Source organism: Aphelocoma coerulescens, chromosome 1, assembly GCF_041296385.1.
Source record: "Aphelocoma coerulescens isolate FSJ_1873_10779 chromosome 1, UR_Acoe_1.0, whole genome shotgun sequence".
NCBI lineage: Eukaryota > Metazoa > Chordata > Aves > Passeriformes > Corvidae > Aphelocoma > Aphelocoma coerulescens.
The window spans coordinates 13,821,265-13,831,218 of NC_091013.1; positions in this window are offsets into that span (position 1 = coordinate 13,821,265).

The following is a 9,954-nucleotide window of genomic DNA, read 5'->3' on the forward strand; positions in this document are numbered from 1 at the left end:
TTCACCTTCAGCATGCTGAGCTCTCTGTCCTCTCAAAATTGCCCAGATGAAAAATGCTCTAGTGGAAACTTGACCTTTTCCTTCCTGGTCACCAGAAGTCTGGGGGAAACAATAAACTTTTATCAAAATTGTTATTTTCTTGAGAAAAGGTCACTATTGTTTAAAGAAGAGGATTTTTTTTGTTTGTTTTTATTGGCTGGTTTCGTTGTTTAGTTTTTTCGTGAGGGGAGTGCAAAAAACCCATCTGTTTCAAGGAATGGATCAGTTTGCTATAAATCAAAGGGAGGTGGAAGTGGACTGGGCAGTGAGAGTCATAAGCTTTGGCTGAGGAACAGATTTCTTTGTTTCCATTAAAGTTAGCCAGTTCATGACTTCCACCTTGTCTTAACAAATCATTAGTGAATGCCCTCCTCTCCCCCTATAATTTTTTATATTAAAGAAGAAAGTCCAGCAGAGGTTATTTCTGTCTCCTTGGTGGGGGCTGGGAGCCTTAGAGAAAGAGGGTCCTGTGTGAATTGGTCCCAACATGCTTATTGCTTGAGCTGGTTAAGATGGCTTTTCATACAGCATTGAAGAATTGGATAAACTGTCAGAAATTTTGTTTTATGTTAGTTGACTGCTGAAAGTCTGAATTTTGAGAGTAAAATAAAGCCAGAGCCACTGAGAAGTCATGAAATGTTCAGTACGTTTTCACTTTCTCTGTTTTGACCTTGTCAGTGTAGAAAGTCTTCAATAAATCACAGAACTCAAAACATGGGCTTTTGGGCACTAATTCTTAATTACTTAGTGCTTAGAGTCTGAATTATTGTCTTGAAAAACATCACAAATGTCAAGTTTTAGAAAAGAGAGTATGTGGTAAACATTTGAGGGTGACACCACGTGTTTTGTGTGTTAAACAACATGATAAAACATAATGCAGCTTAACTGTGGCATGGCAACAGGTCTTCCAAAATTAAGTGTGCTAGTTGCAGATGAGTCTCACTGATTTTTTCCAAACTAGGCTGGAGCATCTAAGTGTTTTAACCAAAGTCCAGAGAAGAAAACAACCCTTGGATGAGTTGGAAATATACAAGAAAAATATAGGATGATTAGAGGGGTTGGATTTTTTAAACTTTTTCAGAGTATTTCTTCTCTCAAGCCATTAACAACAATGTGATTGGTTAGATGTGGACTTAATCATCTTAGAGGTCTTTTCCAACCTTAATGATTTTATGATTCTGCGATCACTTGGTCTTGTCAGAGGCATCTTCCCTGTCAGGAATGCCATTTCAGAAGCAGTGCCAAACAGCTGCAGAGCACTGTCATTATTCAAACCTCCATAAAAATGACCTGGTTTTATAAGTGAATATAGAGAATCCTGTAGATGAAAAATGAATTGGAGAGTGACTAAGCAAATTCAAAGTCAAATGGCTCTTTTTCGTGCAGAACCATCTTATGTTGTTCATGGCTCTTATTTAGATAAGCTCTTCTATACTTAAGGACCAATGCTGTGTGGTTGTAGGGCTGTAATAGCAACAGGGCTTCCACGGGGATGAGCAGCACAGGCAGCCCAAAGCATTTCATGGCACCAGTGTTTCCTACAGATTAAGTGTGTTGCATTATATTTTATTGACAGGAAATAGCTAATTTGTCTCAAGGCATCTGGGTCTTGATTTTATTAATCTGCTGGATGCCTAAACAAAGAAGCATACATATAACATTATGTCAAAAGGATAATTATTTCTGGAAGGGTATTGCTTACATATGAGACACTCTAGTGTTTTATATAACAAGTGGTAGAATAATTGTCAGGGCTTTTGTACATATTGTACATTGTACATATTCCAAAAGTATCTCAGAAGGGGAGTAACTTTTTACTGGCTTCTTGAGAAAAAACATAATGCATACATACATACAAACATACATACATACATATATATAATTTTTATATATCTATACATGCTCACTTCATACTGTCTTTAGTTATTTTTGTGCATTTAATAATAGCATTTCATATTCTGTCAAATTCCATCCAAGCAGTTAACAGACATTAACTGAGATCCATGGTCTCACACCTGTCACTTTGATGAGACATGGTGGAGTGGAAATGGAAGAAGGTGTCCCCAGGTAAGCAGCGTGCTGAGAGTCTACCTGTGATCCCTTCCTGCTGCTGCTGGCTCTGAGAGATCTACTGCAGCTTTTGGAGTTTTCCTTTAAGTTCCCCTGTCTGAAGTCATGTTACTATATTGCATTATGAGGAGGATTTCATTGTCAAAGGGACCAGCCTGGACAAGGGCACTCCAAAGGCTCAGAAAACAGAGCGTAAAAGAAGAAGTGTTCTTTCTATTTAAAATATAATGAAGGATATTTCATAGATTTCATAGAGTCATTGAAAGGCTTGGTCTGGAAGGGACCTTAAAGATCATGTAGTTCCCACCCCCAGTGACTTCTGTAAGTGCAGGGCTGTTGGGATGTTTCCCTGAGCCAGACAGGCAGTCATGAATCTCAGGAGAGCACCAGCAGCTCCAGATGCCTGCTCTTGCCCCTGCCCCATGCTTGGAGCTGTGGGAGGTTGCCTGCACCAAAACCTCATGTGCCCAGCCAGGGTACATGGGACATCCTTCCTGCAGCCATGGCTCGTCTTGTGCTCTGCTACCACGGTTGTGACAAAATCCTCCTCCCTGCCGTGCTCAGGAAGTGGCAGAGGCAGGGCTGGCCAGGGCCGTGTAAGTAAGCACGGACAGCAGTGCAGTAAGCCCAGACAGTGTGTCATTATTTCTATTATTGATTAGCTCTGTGGCCGCTACATTAATCATTCAGGGAAATATACTCTGCAATTTCCCCCTGAATCCAGGAATAATGCTGTCCCTGCCCGGCTCCGTGGGGTCCCGCGTGTCCCACAGACGCACGGGTGGGGTCAGTGCTACAGTCGGTAGCAAAGAGCCGAGAAGGGCATTTGGGTGCGTTCTGCCAGGAGCATTCATTACTGCTACACGGCCGAAGGCTGCAGAGGAAAATACAAAAATGATCCCAAAACTCAGAGTTTTATCTGGGGGTGGGGAAAAGGCCGGACTAGGGAATGGGGACCAATGGGGAACCTCTGGAGGAGTGACGAGGGGGAGAGGCTGACAGGCAACCGGGGAATCCAAACTAGGATAGATTAACATAACAGAACAATGCCTCCTGGGAGAAGCCTTTCTGGTCACCCTAACATAAAGTGGTTCTTGTGGTGCTGGGGACTTGTCTTACTGAGAACTCTCTGTCCCTTGTAATGTATGTTCACCAGCCACCACACAGGAACAGGCTGCAGACCCCACATTTTCTTTCCCAAGACTTTCAGTCCAAGCCTGTGGTTCTTGGCTGGATGTTGAAGCTTTCAAGCTTCTGTTGGATCAGTTCTGCTGGTGACACGCAGGGAGTTTGAAATTGGTCCTTTAAAGCTGTGCCTGTAGTGCTGGGGCACTGACTGCCAGTGTGACCCAGCCCAGGGCACTGGCACTGGCGCTGGAAAGAGCTCATGGATGTTTAACAAGTTTGAGCTCTTTCAGTGGAGTCTTTCAGCACCCAGCTGATTGAGAGGGAGCTCCCTGCTGAGATGGCAGTTCCTTAAACTTCTAGCACATTACTTCGCAAGTGAACATCTGCCCAGCTTAAACCATGTTCCAAAGTTCCTCTTGTCCTCCTGGAAGCAACCTGAAGCTGCAGGTGTGGGGGGTCCAGCCAGAGCACCATGGTCTTAAGCCAGGTGGTCGCTGATGAGTTTGTCACAGCAGTAAGGCAGGTTGGGAGCCTTGCCAGGATGGCTTCTGGTCCCAGATCTCAGGCTTAGGCCTAAATGGCAAGCTAGGTGTGTCATGGAAAACCAGGCCTGTCTGTGTTTGAAAGTGATTCTGCAACGCGGCTGATGTAAGACACTGAACTGTGAGCAGGCACTGTGACTACCCAGCATCTTGTATTCAGCTGCAGTGATGGAGTCACTTGGAATCAGTATAATATCCTTTCTTCATTTGATAGATTTGAGAAAACTCGTTCTAAAAATACAAAGAGCACACTCACACGAACCTCCTCCCCTTGCCAAGGCTATCCATGATGTCTGTAGCCAGTGCATATGGCAGATGACTCCAGATAGCCTATATCTGTCCCATACGTCTAACTTCACCTAAAGATGTAGCTGGGCTAACAGATTATAAATTCATTATAAAAACAAACAAACAAACAAACCAACAAATGAAACTGTGATGTAATTTATCATTGCATTATATTATTCTATTCTATTATTTACCAATAATAATACATAAACACATACATATAAAACAGATTATATAAATAAATACTATACAGCTGGGCTAATGTTACAAGAGTAATGCTTGTCAGTCAGCCAAAACCGCTTTTAGGTGTGGATAGCAGGTATGATGTTTGCAGAGCAGGTGCTGCTTATGTTGAGTGAAGCTATCTGCAAGTGCCTGCACAGCACAGACAGGCACAATCCTCTGATTCAGTTGGGATTAGGACTGTGTAATTTAGTACTATAGAGAGATGAAAAGATTTTTAAGAGGATGCTGCCTGTTAGTGGAAGAGATAAATTGGAAGTGCTGCTAAAAACCTTTGGGTTTTGCTTTCAGATACAGAGAAAGGACACTATAGAGAGAATTCACCTCTTGATCTCTGGCTAGTAGAGAACTGGCCACCTGACAGAGAGAATTACACTGAGTACTGTGGTCATTTAGTTACAGTTTTGTCAGCTGAGGTTGTCTGGTTATCCAGAGATCACATGCATATTCTTTCTGTTTGTAAAAGCTTTCCTTAAATAATACAGCCAGGTAATCAAGCCTCACTCTAGGATACAACAGTATTTATAATTGTTTTTCTATGTTTCATAACTTTTCTAAAATTTAACAGTTATGTTTAAAATTTCCCTGCCAAAACATGTGCCCAATTTCTATTCTCTGAAACAATTTGCCTGTTTGCAAGAAAGAGGGGACAGCCTTGCTCAGTTAAAGCTTTAGGGCAGGGCTGGAAAGCTGGGTGAGGAGCAGGGCTGGTTTCAGGATCTGTCCCTTACTCTGACTGTGAAAATGCCCATGAAAGACTGAAGTTTCTGCTGTCTGATTTCATTCTGTGTGCAGAGTGCTCATTGAGTGTGTGTCTGTGCTGGAGAGGGCCATGAGAATGGATAAGGGAAGAGCGGGGATGAGGAAGCAGGAGGCAGGACTGAGCCCTGCAGGATAAAGGACAGGGCTCAGGTGGGACAGAACCCGAGGTATCAAGAGTCACAAGGTGCCAGGAGGGTTGAACCTGGCCTGAGGAATAGAATAGCTCAGGGCACAAGGGCAAAAATTCACTTACTGCCATTGTGGAGTGTAGCTCCTTTTCCTAAGGAACCAGAGCAGCCCTTTGCCATTGGCATCTTTGTGACACTTGTGCAGAGGATTATTCCTACCTCAGGGTCGCTTCAGAGCTGCAAGCATGAAACCTGGGAACTTCTTAGCCCCTTCCTCACTTGTCCTAAGGGGTTTCTTACAGCACCAGAGGGAGATATGGAACTGGAAAAAAAAAAATCAGTTTTCAAGTTGCCTGTGCAAAGCTGCCTTTACAATCCTGAATGGCAACAAGGGCAGTTTTGGGTTACTTGCTCACCCTTTACACACAGGGTTTTCCAAAGAGTTGTAAATAGTTCAGGGTACATGGGCTGGGAGATGTGTCACAGCTGTGGGGAGAAACCGTCACCTCCAGGACTTCTGCATTATTTGCTGCAGGAACTGGGAATCTGTGCAGTGAGTAAGATGGAACAAGAGGAAGTCTCCTGGGATGGGCTGTTAAATACTGCCCTGGAGAACCTTATTTTATTCCTGACGTGCCGGAATTCCATGGGGATTTAAATCACATCACATCACTGACATTTCTCGCCGGTAATGCCTGTGTGTTCTTCAATTTCTGGATTTCTTATCTGAGCCCTTCAGTCTGATTTGTTGAAGTGAAGGATGCTTGGAGTTTCCAATGGAGACCAGGAAACTCTGGTTTTCTGTGGAGAAATGCAGTGCAATAAAATGCCTGGTTCCCTAAGAAAGTCAAACTGCAAACACTTCAAATGAGTTAGCCCTGTTGACATTAATATCTCTGTGCCTCAAGCCTCTATTTGTGAAATGGATGTAAGGAAGTTTCCTCATCTCACAGGACATTTGGGAGAACAAAGTCATTGTTCTTGGGAAAATGCTCATATGCTGAGAAGTGGTAGGGAGATGGATAATTCTGTCTTACAATGGGATTTGAGTAACTTGTAATAAAGGTGGCATTGGTGGAGAACTGAACAAAGATGGAAACAATATAGGGAGTTAACAATGTATTTTGTCATTCCCCCGTGGGGAATATCATGTGAGCAGTGATGCCCCTGTCTATTCTGGGTAAAAAGGACAGGAGCGTGGTAGAGAGGATGGTTAATGCAGTTAAAAGATTCCACAACACACGTGATGGAACTAAGCCAGGTTTGCAGGAGCAGCCCTGCCCCAGCAGCTCCGTGCGTGGCACTGTCCCTGGGCTGTGGATGTGCTGCACAGCACAGCGCCCACTAAAAAGCACCAAAAGGAAGTGCAAGGAGGGTGACAACAAAACGTTGTGCAGCAAAGCCAAGCGTCCTCACCCTTGGTGCTCTCTGCACCGAAATGCATCCACCCAAAGGTGCTCCTGCACTCGGAGCTAGCAGGCTGTGGGAGCTCAGGTACCAGCAGAGATGCACGCATGCAGAAGGGCTGAGGTGGAGAGTTAATTTGCAATTCAAATGTAGTTACTGAGGTAGATAAATTTAATTATTTAGAGACATTCAAGCCAGATTTCTGAGTGCCACACTCATGTGTATTTGTCAAAAACGATCATTTGCTTCATTTACTCTGCAATGATTTTCGTATTTTGAATTGTCACCTCAGCTCTTAAAGTTGTGATGTATGGCTGGCACTGAAATATCTGAGGAACTCCAGACAAAGAGTAAGTGCTTGGGAATGTGGCCGAGGCTGTTCTTGCTCCAGTATGACAACGAGCAGGCTGCATTGCTCAGTGCTTGCCGTCAGAGCTAATACACACCACCATCTGCCAGGTGTACATGGGGAGAAAGCCAGATTATCATCGTGCCTAAGTGCGTAACTGTGTGGAGGAGGCCAGGAACAAAAGCCATACATTACAGAAAATGAAGCCTGGGCAGATGAATTCCCCGCGAGGTAGTGGGAAAATCTTGCTCGCCCTATTTAGCTCGGTGATTTCATTGAGGTGAACTTTCATGAGAAAGGCAGGAGAGAGCTTTGTGGGTCTGATGAAAGATAGAGAAGGAACATGCTTAAGACAGAGAAGGAAATTGCAAGCCTTTGGTAGGGCAGAAATGGAAAGAAATTGGGAGTAGATATGCAGCAAATTTTCTGAGAGCATACATTTAATTTTACTCTTTTCAGATGCATCATTGTGAGCAGTACAGAATTTTCAGCTGAGGCAGATCTGGCACTAGCATATTTTAGAGGCTTTTCAAGTGGAGTGGCACACTGCAGCTCCAGGCCCTCTGTTCCTCATGATTAATGCATCCTGCTTTCTGTGTACGAGGAACCTCGAGCTGCACAGGTACATCACAGGCACATAGATGGGAAGAATTCAGAAAGGATTTTTCTCACAATCCTGGTGGCTGAAAAATACAGAAAATTTTCCTTCTTTTCACCTGACCTCATATCTTTGGTGAACTCTATTTGTCCCAAAATAAGAAATTTGCTTATTTTTCATTTTGATGGATGATTCTGCTTTACAGCATGACATTTTAGGACTATACAGTATTTCTGGAAAGGGTCTTATTGTGCAAATCAAAGATATGCTTTTGCATCATAACCAAAAATATTGTGAGACAGTGTCCTTAAAAATAATATTTATTCTACATTTTTATTTTATCAAATTTGTTTTCTACCTGCTGTACATCATTGTGACACATTCTTTCGTTAAAAGACCTCTAGAGGGAAATACTAAGTTTTCTTTCCTTCTATATTATGTGCTTGGACACCTTGACTTTTAAAAGGGAAACAAATCCTCGCTCTGTTTTAGGGCCTAGATATAGATATTTTTGATTATATAGGCCACTCAGGAATATATCTGAATTTGTTCTGTTGCTTAGGTGTACAAAGCAGACGGTGCATGAAACTGTAAGTCACTCCCTCTGGCTAATCAACCTGATTGTATATTATCTGTCTTCCCATCCCAAATGAGACATACAGAGAAGCCTACAAGTCTGATGGTTCCCTACAAATCATCACAGCTCTGGTATCTAGACTGATGTCCACATGAAGAATCATTAGGTTTTTGCGTGGGCGAGATGGTCTTGAAGACCTGAGCCTGTTACATTTTAGAATGTGCTTTTCAGCATTAGTGTTTCTGGCTCAGGCTGGCGCACGGGGCAGTGTGCTCCTACCCATGTCCCAGCAGACAGGCAGGGAGGCTGGCAGCTGCTGGGAGCAGTGCCTGCAGTGCCCGAGCTGTCCCCTCCTTGGTGTGCAGCACCTGAGCTGATGGGGTGGAAACCACACGTCTGGGAAGAAGTGCAGCTCCCCTCGGGCAGCTGCGCCACTGGGGTGGGACAGAGCAAGGACAGCCTGGCAGCTCGATCACCTCCACCAGAGGGCATGGGTTGGGGTCCCAAGGGAGCAGGGCTGGGGTCTGGTACTCTGTGGTGTCCCTGTTGTAGACCAGAGCCTCACTAGAGATAAAATAAACAGGGAGATTGTGCATCTGTACCTGTGAGATAGATGGAAAGGTAGGAAACAGGCATCCCCACAAACTCCTGAAACCCTCTGACCACCTGCCACCCTTTCCAGATTTTCATGGCCCTCATCAGCTCCCTGCCCCTCCTGGTGACACTGTGCCCCCTGTTCCCACCCACAACCCTCTACCACCATGATCACCTGAGTTTCACCACTGTCTGAAAGGAGACCTACCCACTAATTTGCTTGTGTGGTGAAGACATTCAGGTTTTTGTCTAAACTGCCAAGAAATCTTCAAGCTGGTTCCACTAGTGAAGCATTTATCTAACTCTTATGTGACACTATTACTTCCTTGTCTGGCCCCTGTTTGCAGATTGTCTCATCAGACCCATTGGGTGGATGGATGGAAACATCACTGATCCAAGAAACATGGCCTCAGTGTAATGATTCAAGCATTTGAGTACTCACTTTATGTGATATATTGTAAGTCTGAGATATTGAAATGATTGAGTAAGTTTGGGCTGCTCATAAATTTTTCAGCGTCCCTTGCAAAGGATGGGGGAGACGCTGGGCAGGCCTGGGCTGCAATTAAAGGAAACAGAAAAACCCACCATTAATGGGTAGTGGAGAGGTGCTGGTTTACTAATTTATTTGGTTTTCCTGTACCTCCAGTTTGCATTAGATCCGATGAATTCATGAAATTTGAATGAGTTTACAATATTTTTCAGGTAAGACCAGTCCTTGCACAGAGAAAAAAAGAAATGTAAGATGTAGTATTCAATTATGCAAGAATAGGGAGAAAGTACAGAGCAGCTGACTCGAGGCAAATAGACTGAGAGCTGGACAATGCTGTGGTGCTGCCAATCTATGCTTTAATGATTATTTATTAAGAACAGACAATATGTGAGCTCTCCCTCACTGGCTTCTGTTCAGCTGGGTGCCATCAATACAGGAAGGCTAACAACAGTGGCTTTGGGATAGACGTATATTAGAAAGCGTTTCAGAGGCTACAAAAAGATGGAGAAATGGTGCAGGTATGGAAAGAGTATTGTATTTACCTTTTCTGCAATGAAAACAGCATGGATTTGAATGCTGCTCTTGCTATTGATTCTTGTTGACTTCATTGAGAGATACATGCAGTCAGGGACGTGGAGTTTGATTTTATGTGGCTAAACATTTAAGCAAAGCTGTCACTGGCTTTTCAAGGCAAAAATTCAATTACTGGGATTTTGACATCACTATCTATTTTCTCAGA